We start from the raw sequence: 12,193 nt of genomic DNA, 5'->3' as shown, positions 1-12,193 counted from the left end.
GGACGATCAGCTCCTGAGCAGTCCTGTCTTCATGGACGGGTCCGCTGGACTTGGGTCCTCAACTTCATTCTGGACAGAAATTCTTAGCTCGCCAGAGAGCACTGGCATGGAGGCCTGAGATGCTTTCAACAGCATCTCTCCTGGGCTGCACATAAATGGCTGTAACCAGCTCCCCCATGAAGGCACATCCCAGGGGCCCTGGAATGCTTGGCAGAACCACAGTCGCAAAAAGGTGGCAGCCACCCCCCAGTGTCCCCATCCCAGCAACACGGGGCTCAGAGTAAGTACCCAGTGGGGGAGACAACCTACTTCCCTGCACAAAGCAGGTGTCATTTTAAAGCAGTCACATGCCATCCTGATTTCAAAAGTCCTACAGAATTCAGGGAAGTTCTGGTATAACCTGTATTAAGCCTCATTCCTTGCCAGACAGTTACCCAGACTGTACTTGAACCACTAGTGACAAGAACTCACCTCTCACTGAGGGTGCTCAGGCCATTCCCAGCCACCTCTAATTAATACTGTCTCCCTTTCTTGAATTCACATGACTCCCTGAGGCTCCCGCCCACATCCTAAGCCAGAGTCAGCAAACTACAAAGCCAAATCCAGCCTGACACCCATTTTTGTACAACCTGGGAGCTAAGAATGGTTTTTACGTCTTTAAAGTCATAGAAAAAACAAAAGAAGAATATTTTGTGACATGTAGAAATTATATTCAAATTTCAGTTTCTGTAAATAAAGTTTTATTAGAACACAGGCGCATTCATCCTTCCCTATACTGCGTATACTTTCCCGCTACAATGGGAGAACCCAGTTGTTTCAATAGATGCCTTATGCCCAGCAAAGTCCAAAATAGTTACTGCCTTGCCCTTTACAGAAAAAAATTTGCCAACCCCGGTCTACTCTTCTATTTTCCCTCTAATGCTTCACCATCCAAGAAGGTAGCCACACTAAGCCATTTCAATTTTAATTTAAATTAGTTAAATTAAAAATTCAGTTCCCACATTTTATTTGCTCAAAAACCATCTCTGTCTGGTAGCTATTAAATGGCACAGACATAAAATATTTTCATCATCACAGGAAGTTCTATTATATAGCCCTGCTTTGGAGGCATGTAGAATGGGTCAAATCACCCTTCCACAAGGAACCCCCTTAAGTATTGTCGGCTATCCTGAACCCAGCAAATCTTTGTTCTGCAAGCTAACTTTTTCCAACCTTTGTACAAACTGGCACTAAGTTGCCTCGTCATCCTGGTTGCCCTCTGCTGACGTGACAGGTTGTAAATGTCTCTGCTAAAATGTGACTGTCAAGAGTAAATGCCACATTCAAGATGAGGGCAGTTTAGCACAGAGAGTAAACGTATCACCTCCTCTGTTCTGTAACCTATGTCTCTGTTAATGCAACCTGATAGCATTAGCTTTTTTGTTTCCACATCGCATCCACATCCCTGGCTTCGTACTGAAGACTAAAAGCCCCAGATCTTTCCCATGTGCTCATTAAACTCAGTCCATGTCATTCTGTGTGCACGTTGTTGGATTTGAAGGCCTAAGAACAAGAACTGACCCTTATCCCTTTTCATTCTTCCCTCTTTGGTTTGGTCCATCAGTCCAGTCTGGTGAGATAGGATCTATCCCCAACCACAAATCCTATTGAACATAAGGTCCTCAATATGCACATCCACATTCACCCCGACACAGAAGCAAACCGAGAAGCCCATGGCAGAGCCCAAAGTTCGTCCTTCCTTGCTCTCACAGGACGGCATCAGCAAACCTTCAGCCTGTTATTTATCCAATTATACACACAATTCACCATATTTTGATCCAGGAACTGAAAGTCAGTCCCCAAATGGCTTTAGAACCCCACAACTATTGATGTACCACATATAAGCTCCAAAAGGCGGGTAGTCCAGGAGGAAAGGAGTCAGGCCCCGAGCTGCTGCTGTGACTGTCCAGGTCCCGTCCCGTCCTGACCTGTGCCATATACCCATCCAGGGGCTGGGAAGGGAGTCTGGAGTGAAGGTGCATGAAGCAGGGGGAGTGACCCTGAGGATTCAGAGCTGCTGGGCGCGTCTGAGAGCCAGGGCCTGGCCTGGAGGAAAGTGTGAAGAAAGGAGTGAGCCCTGAGTGTGACTTCGGCCCCAGAGCTCCATGACACAGAAGGTACTTGGTGGCTGCTTTTCCGGGCCAGTGCTGGCCGTGGGCACAAGGAGGACAGAGGCTTCAGCAACCCCTCCCCCCGGGACCACTCTCCAATCTGTGCATCTCTCACCTGACACCTTGTTTGTTTATTATGTGCTCCCCATGCTGGGCACTGCGCTTCAAGTGCATGCCTTTGATTGCTTAATCCTCGGCCACCCCGTGAAGTAGCTATATTATTGTCCCCGTCTTAGAGGCTGAGAAGCTGAAACCAAAAGTAGTTAAAGTCCTTGCCCAAGATCACTGCTCTGGCCGCAGGATTCAAACCAAGGCCTCTCTGACACTGAAACTTATGAGTTAGCATTACATTGCTCTCCCTCCCAAGACACATGGAGGCGCCGAAGCAGGATCCCAAGGACATCCACAATGAGCAACTGTGTACGTGGAATGAAACCAAGCTTCCAGGGGCACCTGGTGGGCTCAGTTGGTTAAGCGTCTGACTCTTGATTTCAGCTCAGGTCATGATCTCGGGGTCATGAGATGGAGCCCAGTGTTGGGCTCCAAGCTCAGTGGAAAGTCCGCGTGAGATTCTCCCTCTCCCTCTGCCCTTCACCCCTTTCCCGCTCACTCTCCCTCTGTAAGTAAATAAATAAAATCTTAAAAAAAAGAAAGGAAGGGAGGGAGGGAAGGACGGAGGGAGAAAGAAAAGAAAAAAAAAGAAAGGAAAGGAGAAAAGAAAAAAGAAAGAAAAGAAAAGAAAAAAGAAAAGAAAAGAAAAGAAAAGAAAAGAAAAGAAAAGAAAAGAAAAGAAAAAAGGGAAGCTTCCAGAAGAGTGAGGGTTAGGTCACCCTCTTCTTAGCACTCATTCATGCTCTCTCAGCCCCGACCTCCTGAGCAGCATCCGAGCCCGGGAGACACAGGCAGTGCGGTGGGGATGGCCCTGTGGGTGTTGTATGTTTAACTTCATAAGGAACTGAGAAGCTGCTTTCCAAAGAAGCTGTACCACCTTGCACCCCCTCCCCCAGCAATGAGTGAGAAGCTTAGCATCCTTAACGACTCTGTGTCAATTTGGATTTCTTCTATTTTAGCCATTTCCATAGGTGTGTAAAGATGTCTCATTACAGTTTTAAGTTGCATTTCTCCAACGACTAATTGAAGATGTTGAGCATCTTTGCATGGGCTTAATCGCCATCTGTATACCTTCTTTGGTGAAGCATGTGTTCAGATCATTTGCCCATCTTTTTAAAAAGCTGTTTGTTTTCTTATTGATGATTTCTGAGAGCTCTTTATATATTCTGGATGCAAGTCCTTTGTCAGATATGTGATTTGGCAATATCTTCTTCTGCTCTGTGGCTTCTCTTTCCATTCTTAACGGTGTGTTTCTCAGAGCAAATGTTGTCCTCTTAACACGTCTCAGTTTATCCAATTTATCTCTCTCTTACTGATTAAACTTCTGGTGTTGGATCTAAGAACTCCTCAGGCTACACAGATTTTTCTGTTGTTTTTTTTTTCTAAACAACACTTTATTTATGGGAAGGTTTTTTTTTTTTAAGATTTATTTAGAGAGAGAGTGTGTGCACAAGATGGGAGAGGGGCAAAGGGAGAGGGAGAGAGAGAATCTCAAGCCCACTGTCCACTGCGCATGGAGCCCATTGTGGGGCTCAGTCTCACAACCCTGAGATCACGACCTGAGCTGAAATCAAGAGTGGGACACTTAACCAACTGAGCCACCTGGACGCCCCTCTTTATGGGAAGGTTTAAGTAAGCTACAACTTCAATTTCCTTAATAGATGTAGGACTATTCGGGTCATCTTGAGCTCTGACAGTTGGCAAGAACTGGCCCATTTCATCAAAATTGTCAAGTGTACAGGCTGAACTTGAACTCAGGGCCCTCCTCGCTGTTTGTTTCACTTTCTCGTGGGCCATCTCCCCTCTTTGTTTTCTCACCAAACTGTTGAGATGGAGGTTCGAACGAGCACAGACAAAGGCTAGAAAGACAGCCGCAGATCATCAGTGACAAAGCTCGAGGAGTGGTTCTCCCACCGGTCGTGGACCAGGAACTCTGGAGACCCAGGCTGCCCAGGGCCTCGCTGGGCCAGGCTGGGCTGGGCCAGGCAGACAGGGCAGAAGTGAGGCCCAGGGTGGAAATCGGGGGTTTGCCAGAGATGCTACACAAGAGAGAGACAGGAGGTCAGACTCCTGGACCTGGACGTGTGCCAAGCTGGAGGCTCAGGAGAGGCCAAGGCAGGCCAGGGGAGTCTGCAGAGAGGTCAGGATGGAAGGGGGCCACGAGCAGAGAAAGCACTCAGTGTGAAGCTCTTCCTGTGAATGCTGAGCCCCATCCATCTGTGCCAACACTAGGCTTAAGCTAACTCAGCACAGAGGTCCTGTCCCAAACTCTCCAGCTGCTCCCCAGCCCCAACTTCCACAGGGTCACGGAGCAAGGACTCACCGTCCACCGGAGGGAGCCTCCAGGGGGGGCCTCTCCCCACACCAACGTCAGCCCCAAATGCCAGTCAGCCCCAAATGTCGGTCGGGAGCAGCCGGGACCCACCTCAAGAGGCAGGAAATTATAGAAATACTCCAGAATGTACCTCAAGGAGACTTCCTTCTTCAGGCCCACAGCATGGATAATCAGGAGATTAAAAATTACCGTGCTTGTCTAAAGCAGTTATTTTGCTAAAAATAACCATGCTGTTCTGCAGCAATGCCTTCCTGGAAGAGTAAGGAATGGCTGAAATCTCAACCTGCAGGAGGTAATGAGTCCCCGGGGCTGCCCCACTGACAGCTTAGCATTAGGAGAAGCCTCTTTTCTCTGGAACATTCTCTTCCCTGTCTCCACTCCATAGTGTCCTCTGGCTTTCGAAAGCTTGCAAGTGGGTGAGTCCTCGTGATCGTGGGTCTGTATCACGTTATCTTACTGTAGTACTCCATCTGCTCACGCACTCGGCATGCTGGATGCCCCCACCCCGGGCATCTGATGAGTGAGCAGCAGGCCCCACCGACCCCGTCCTGGAATCCAGAATCATCTGCTCCATCCAACACCGCGTGTTGTCTCTCCATGGTCGACAGGATGAAAAGAAAGTGCTGACTTACTGAACATGTCCGGCCCTGTTCTCAGCCTTGGAACGCAGCAGTGAGCAAGAAAATCTAGCCCTGTCATCACACAGCCTATCATGGGAACAGGGGGCAGAGGTGACAGGAAGAAATAGAATTGAAGGGCATCAGGGAGGACTCAGGTGAGGGGCTGCATCACCCGAGGGACCTGAATGACCAGGACCCAGACATGGAAAGTTCCAGAAGGAAGTGACACTGCAGAGACCCCAAGAAGGGGAATCAGGGTCTGCAGCCCCCTATACCCTGGGCGCTGTGGCCTCTGGGTGGCTGGGGGAACTGAGCATGTCTGCTGCTTGTGGCCACTCAGCCTGACCAAGGGAGTTGCCTGGACAGGACCAAGGGGCCATCGGTGACAGGCCAGTGCTTGTGAACCCGGTGCCAACCGAGCCCACCAAGGAGATGCTGCTGGGCTGACGATTTTCAGACCAAATGAAGTCAGTGCTCAGAGGCAGTGTGAGAAAAGATCACGCATCCTGGCTCACCAAACTCAGGAAGCCAGAGATGAATTTGGCCTCCCCACCCCAGAGAGCAACGGGACATTGGGAAAAGCAGGCCACAGTTTTCTAATGGAACAGGGCATGTGGCAAAAATCCCCCGAATTTCTGCCTACCAACCCATCTGGCTGCAGGGTCTGCGCTCAGACCCCTACGGACAGCAAGGCCACCTGGGCCGAGCTCCTCTCTTGATTTCTCTGTGTTGTGAGCTGAATAATGTCCCCCCGAAGTCTTGTCCTCCTGGAACCTCAGACCTGACTTTATTTGAAAGTAGGGTCTCTGCAGATATATCAGAATGAGGTCATACTCGATTACGGACCCTAAAGCCAGTGACCTCATCCCTATAAGAGAAAAAGACATGACATTGCAGTGTCGCAGCTACAAACCAGGGAGCAGCACGGATTGTTGGGGGCCACCACCAGCCAGGGAGACGCAAGGAGGGCTCTTCTCCAGAGGCTCCGGAGAGGGTAGCACCCCGCCGTCACCTTGACTCCAGACTTCCAGCCTCCAGAACCAGCCAGGAAAAACGCCCATGGTTTTAAGCCATGGAGTCAGGGGGAGCCTGTGAAGGCGCCCCAACTGCAAAACATCTCAAAGTTCTGCTGTGACATCATCAGGAAGAAATGGCTTTGACAGCACGAGTGAGTGTTAGTTTGAAGGAAGTATTGCTGACACAAAATAAATACCTTTTTACGTGCCCAAAGCCACGCTCAGAATGCACTTGTGACTTAGAAATAAGCCAGGGGTATGGGCTTTTTTAAGTAGGCTCCACACTGGCACCCAATGCATGGCTTGAACCCCAGATCCCAAGACCAAGACCTGAGCTGAGATCAAGAGTCAGATGCTCAACTGACTGAGCCCCCCAGGTGCCCCAGAAGTTGGATTTTTATGTCCTCACCATGTCTTGTCCCAACCACAGCAATTCCTACAAACCACAGCCCGAGCCGTGGTGCCCTTTCTGAGGGTCAGCAGCTCCGCGGGATGGGAGAGGGGTGATGGATGGGAACGACTTGACTGCTTGGGACACATATGCGGCTCCAATGTCCGGTCCTGGTTCTATGTCTGACACTGGAGCAGCTGTGGGTCCTAGCGTCCCCATTCACCGAGCCTAAGCTGCTCCCAGCAAGGGTTTGCTACGCCACTTCCCAGCCCCTAGGAAGAAAGAAGGTTTGGCTCCACATTCGTGGATACCAGCCGCTTCCTCGGTCCTGGCTCAGCTCCTGTCACCACGCGGCCTGTGAAAAGATGCAGAGCCTCTAACCCTCAACCCACTGCCCACCTCCTTTTCTAGAAAACACAATGCCCAGAAGTCAGGGTGCTTTCAACTTCCTGAAGTATTTTCACGTATTTTAATGTTATGTTTATTTTACGTAACATCCAAACAGGTGTGCCGTTCACTATCCCAAGGAAGAATCAAGGAGAAGGACAGGGCGTTGGAACACCCAAGACCACCCAGCAGAAGGGGGAGGACTGAAACCTGCACTCCATTTCTCTTCCTTGTGCGTTTCGCATTGGGCCACACTGACCCACCACTCTTCCTATGAGGGAGTGAGAACGGTTTATTAAACCACCCATCAGTATGGGGTGCCCTGCTGGGCACGACACAGCGGGCTTGGCACCCACAGCCCTGCCTGCTAAGGACTCCCCATCAAATAAATTGCTTAACCCTACCTGGCCAAGAGCTTAGAAAAGAAAAATATTTCAGACCGGCCCAGTGCGTCTTGCCCTAACCTCACCGCCAACTCACCCCCATATCAGTCAGCATTCCCGTGAGAACTGGCTCATGCAGTTACAAAGGCTGGTAAGTCCAAGATCTGCAGGGCGGGCCAGCAGCCTGGAGACACAGGAAAGCTGATTCAGTAGCTCCAGTCTGAAGGCTACCTGCTGCAGAATTCCCTCTTGCTCAGGGGAAGTCAGTCTTTTGTTCTATTCAGGCTGTCAGCTGATTAGATGAGGCCCACCCACATTATGTAGGACGATCTGCTTTTACTTTAAGTCACTGATTTATTTTTATTTTCTTTTTTAGTTATTTTTTTAAATCCAGCATACTTAACATACAGTGTTTTATTAGTTTCAGTTGTACAATAGAATTCAACAATTCTATACATTATTCAGCGCTCATCATAAGTATAGTCTTAATTCCCTTCACCTGTTTCATCTACCCCCCCCCACTTCCCCTCTGGTGAACACCAGTTTGCTCTCTAGACTTAAGAGTCTGTTTCTTAGTTTGTCTATCTGTTTCTTCGCTTGTTTTGTTTCTTAAATTCCACCTATGAGTGAAATTATATGGTATTTTTCTTTCTCTGACTTATTTCACTTAGCATAATTCACACTAGCTCCATCCATGTTGTTGCTAATGGCAAAATTTCATTCTTTTTTATAGCCAATTAATATTCTATTGTGTACACACCACATCTTCTTTATCCACTCATCTGTTGATGGACACTTGGGCTGCTTCCATATCTTGGCTATTGTAGATAACGCTGCCATAAACTTCAGGGGGCACGTATGTTTTCCAGTTAGTGTTTTCATATTCTTTGGGTAAGTAACCAGTCGTGGAATTACTGATCATACGGTAGTTCCATTTTTAATTTTTGAGGTATCTCCATACTGTTGTCCACAGTGGCTGCACCAGTTTGCATTCCCGCCAATAGTGCACAAGGGTTCCCCTTTCCCCATATCCTCGCCAACAACTGTTGTTTCTTGTGTTGCTGATTTTAGCCATTCTGACAGATGGGAGGTGGTATCTCATTGTAGTTTTGATGTGTATTTCTCTCGTCATGAGTGATGATGAGCATCTTTTCATGTGTCTGTTGGCCATCTGCGTGTCTTCTTTGGAGAAATGTCTGTTCATGTCTTCTACCAATTTTTTAATTGGATTATTTGTCTTTGGGGTGTTGAGTTGTATCCGTTCTCTATATATTTTGGATGCTAAGCCTTTATCAGATACGTCATTTGCAAATATCTTCTCCCATTCAGTAGGTTGTCCTTTAGCTTAGTTGGTTGTTTCCTTTCAGTGCAGAAGCTTTTTATTTTGATGAAGTCCCGGTAGTTTATTTTTGCTTTTGTTTCCCTTGCTTCAGGAGACATATCTAAAAAGATGTTGCCAAAGCCAATGTTAGAGAGATTACTGCCTGTGTTCTCTTCTCTCTCTTTTAGGTGTTTCCTCCAGTCCTGTGAAAAATGCTGTTGGTATTTTGATAGGGATTGCATTAAATGTGTAGATTGCTTTGGGTAGTAGAGTCATTTTAACAATATTTGTTTTTCCAATCCATCAGCACAGAATGTCTTTCCATTTGTATCATCTTCAATTTCTTTCATCAGTGTTTCATAGTTTTCAGAGTACAGATCTTTCACCTCTTTGGTAAGACTTATTCCTAGGTATTTCATTATCTTTGGTGCAACTATAAATGGGATTATTTTCTTAATTTCTCTTGTGCTGCTTCATTATTAGTATAGAAATGCAACAGATTTCTGTATATCAATTTTGTATCCTGTGACCTTACTCAATTCATTTATTAGTTCTAGCAGTTTTTTGGTGGAGTCTTTAGGGTTTTCTATATATAATATCATATCATCTGCAAATAGTGAAAGTTTTACCTCTTCCTTACCAATTTGGATGCCTTTTATTTCTCTTGTCTGATTGCTGTGGCTAGGATTCCCAGTACTATGATGAATAAAAGTGGTGATAGCAGACATCCTTGTCCTGTTCTTGACCTTGGGGAAAAAGCTCTCAGTTTTTCCCCATTAAGGATGATGTTCGCTGTGGGTTTTTCATAGATGGCATTTATTATGTTGAGGTATGTTCCCTCTAAACCTATTTTGTTGAGGGTTTTTATCATGAATGGATATTGTACTTTGTGAAATGCTTTTTCTGCATCTATTGAAATGATCATATGGTTCTTATCCTATCTTCTCTTCTCTTACTGATGTGATATATCATATTGATTAACCTATGAATGTCAAACCACCCTTGCATGCTGGGAATAAATATCCCTTGATCATGGTAAATGATTTTTTTACATATTGTTGAATTTAGTTTGTTAACATTTTGTTGAGGATTTTTGCACCTATGTTCATTAGGGATATTGGCCTGTAGTTCTCTTTTTTTGTGTGGTGTCTTTATCTTTTTGGTATCAGGGTAAGGCTGGCCTCATAGAATGAATATGGAAGGTTTCCTTTCTCTTCTATTTTTTTTAATAGTTTGAGAAGAATAGGTACTAATTCTTCTTTAAATGTTTGGTAGAATTCACCTGTGAAGCCCTCTGGTACTGGTCATTTTGCTTTTTAGGAGTTTTTTTTATTAATGATTCAATTTCATTGCTGGTAACCAGGCTGTTCAATTTTTCTATTTCTTCCTGATTCGGTTTTGGAAGGTTATATGTTTCTAGGAATATATCCATTTCTTCTAGGATATCCAATTTGTTGGCATATAATTTTTCATAATATCCCCCTTATAATCCTTTGTACTTCTGTGTTGTCAATTATTTCTCCTCTTTCATTTCTTATTTTGTTTGAGTCCGTGTGTGTGTGTGTGAGAGAGAGAGAGAGACAGACAGACAGACAGACAGACAGAGAGAGAGAGTCTGGCTAAAGGTTTATTGATTTTGCTGATCTTTTCAAAGAACCAGTTCCTGGTTTCATTGATCTGTTCTGAGGTTTTTTGGTGGGTTTTGTTTGTTTGTTTGTTTTGGTTTCTATTTTGTTTATTTCCCATCTAATCTTTATTATTTCCTTCCTTCTACTGTTTTGGGGTTTTGTTTGTTCTTATTTTCTAGCTCCTTTAGGTTTAAGATTAGGTTGTTTATTTGACATTTTTCCTGTTCTTTGTAGTGTGCCTGTATTGCTATAAACTTCCCTCCTCAGACTACTTTTGTTGCATCCCAAAGATTCTGGACCATTGTGTTTTTATTTTTCATTTGTCTCCGTGTATTTTTAAATTTCCTCTTTGAGTTCTTGGTTCACCAATTCATTGCTTAGTAGCATGTTATTTAATCTCCAAGTATTTGTGTTCTTTTCGGATTTTTTTCTTGTGGTTGATTTCTAGTTTCATAGAGTTGTGGTCAGAAAAGATGTATGACTTCAATCTTTTTGAATTTGTTGAGACCTGTTTTGTGGCCTAATATGTGATCTATTCTGGAGAATGTTCCATGTGCACTTGAAAACAATGTGTATTCTGCTGTTTTAGGATGGAATGTTCTGAATATATCTGTTAGATCCATCTGGCCCAATGAGTCATTCAAAGCCACTGTTTCCGTGTTGATTTTCTGTTTAGATGATCTATCTATTGACACAAGTGCGGTGTTAAATTCCCCTACTGTTATTGTATTCTTATCGATTGCTTCCTTTATGTTTGTTATTACCTGCTTTGTGTATTTGGGTGCTCCAATGTTGGGTGCTTAAATATTTACAATTGTTATGTCTTCTTGTTGGATTGTATCCTTTATGATTATATAATAGTCTTCTTTGTCTCTTGTTATGGTCTTTGTTTTAAAGTCTATTTTGTCTGATGTAAGTGTTGCTACCCTGACTTTCTTTTCACTTCCATTTGCATGATAAGTGCATCCCTTCACCTTCAATCTGCACATGTCTTTAGATATTAAAAGAGTCTCTTGTGGGCAGCATATAGATAGGTCTTGTTTTTTCTATCCATTCTATCACCCTATGTCTTTTGATTGGAGCATTTAGTCCATTTACATTCAAAGTAATTATTGATAGGTATGTACCTATTGTCATTTGCTACTTGCTTTATTGGTTGTTTTTGTAGTTCTTCTCCATTTCTTTCTTCTCTTGCTCTCTCCTTTCATGGTTTGCTGGATTTCTTTAGTTATACATTTGGATTCCTTTCCCTTTATTTTTTACACATCTATTACTGGTTTTTGATTTGTGGTTACCATCAGATTTATATATAACATCTTACACATATAGCAGTCTATGTTAAGTTGATGGTCACTTATGTTTGAACTCATTCTTTACTCTTCTATTCCCCCCACACACATTTTATGTATATGGCATCAGACATTACATCCTTTTATTTTGTGAATTCCTTGACTGATTTTTATAGATGTACTTATTTTTGCTGCGTTAGTCTTCCTACTGTTCTTCTGCTTATGGTCTTTGTACTCAAAAACTTCCCTTTAACATTTCTTGTAGGGCTGGTTTAGTGGTCATGAATTCCTCTAACTTTTGTTTGTCTGGGAAACTCTTTATCTCTTGTTCTATTCTGAAGGAGAGCCTTGCTGGACAGAGTATTCTTGGTTGCAGGTTTTTCCTTTCAGCACTTTAAATACATCATGCTACTCTCTTCTGGCCTGAAAAGTTTCTGCTGAAAAATCAGCTGAGAGTCTTATGGGGTTTCCCTTGTATGTAACTGCTTTCTTTTCTCTTGCTGTTTAAATTCTCTCTTGATCACTGCATTTTGCCATTTTAATTACTATGTATCTTGGTGTT

General features: G+C 44.5%; 1 protein-coding gene across 5 annotated transcripts in view; it reads right to left on the bottom strand.

Moving 5' to 3' along the window:
- CNIH3 (cornichon family AMPA receptor auxiliary protein 3) overlaps positions 1-12,193 on the bottom strand; it is a 205,553-nt gene that overhangs the window by 42,071 nt on the left and 151,289 nt on the right. The window lies entirely within an intron of this gene.

This window comes from Ailuropoda melanoleuca, chromosome 8, assembly GCF_002007445.2.
Source record: "Ailuropoda melanoleuca isolate Jingjing chromosome 8, ASM200744v2, whole genome shotgun sequence".
NCBI classification, from domain to species: Eukaryota; Metazoa; Chordata; class Mammalia; order Carnivora; family Ursidae; genus Ailuropoda; species Ailuropoda melanoleuca.
The sequence above is the reverse complement of the archived record's forward strand: the minus strand, read 5'-3'. Positions and strand labels throughout refer to the sequence as shown.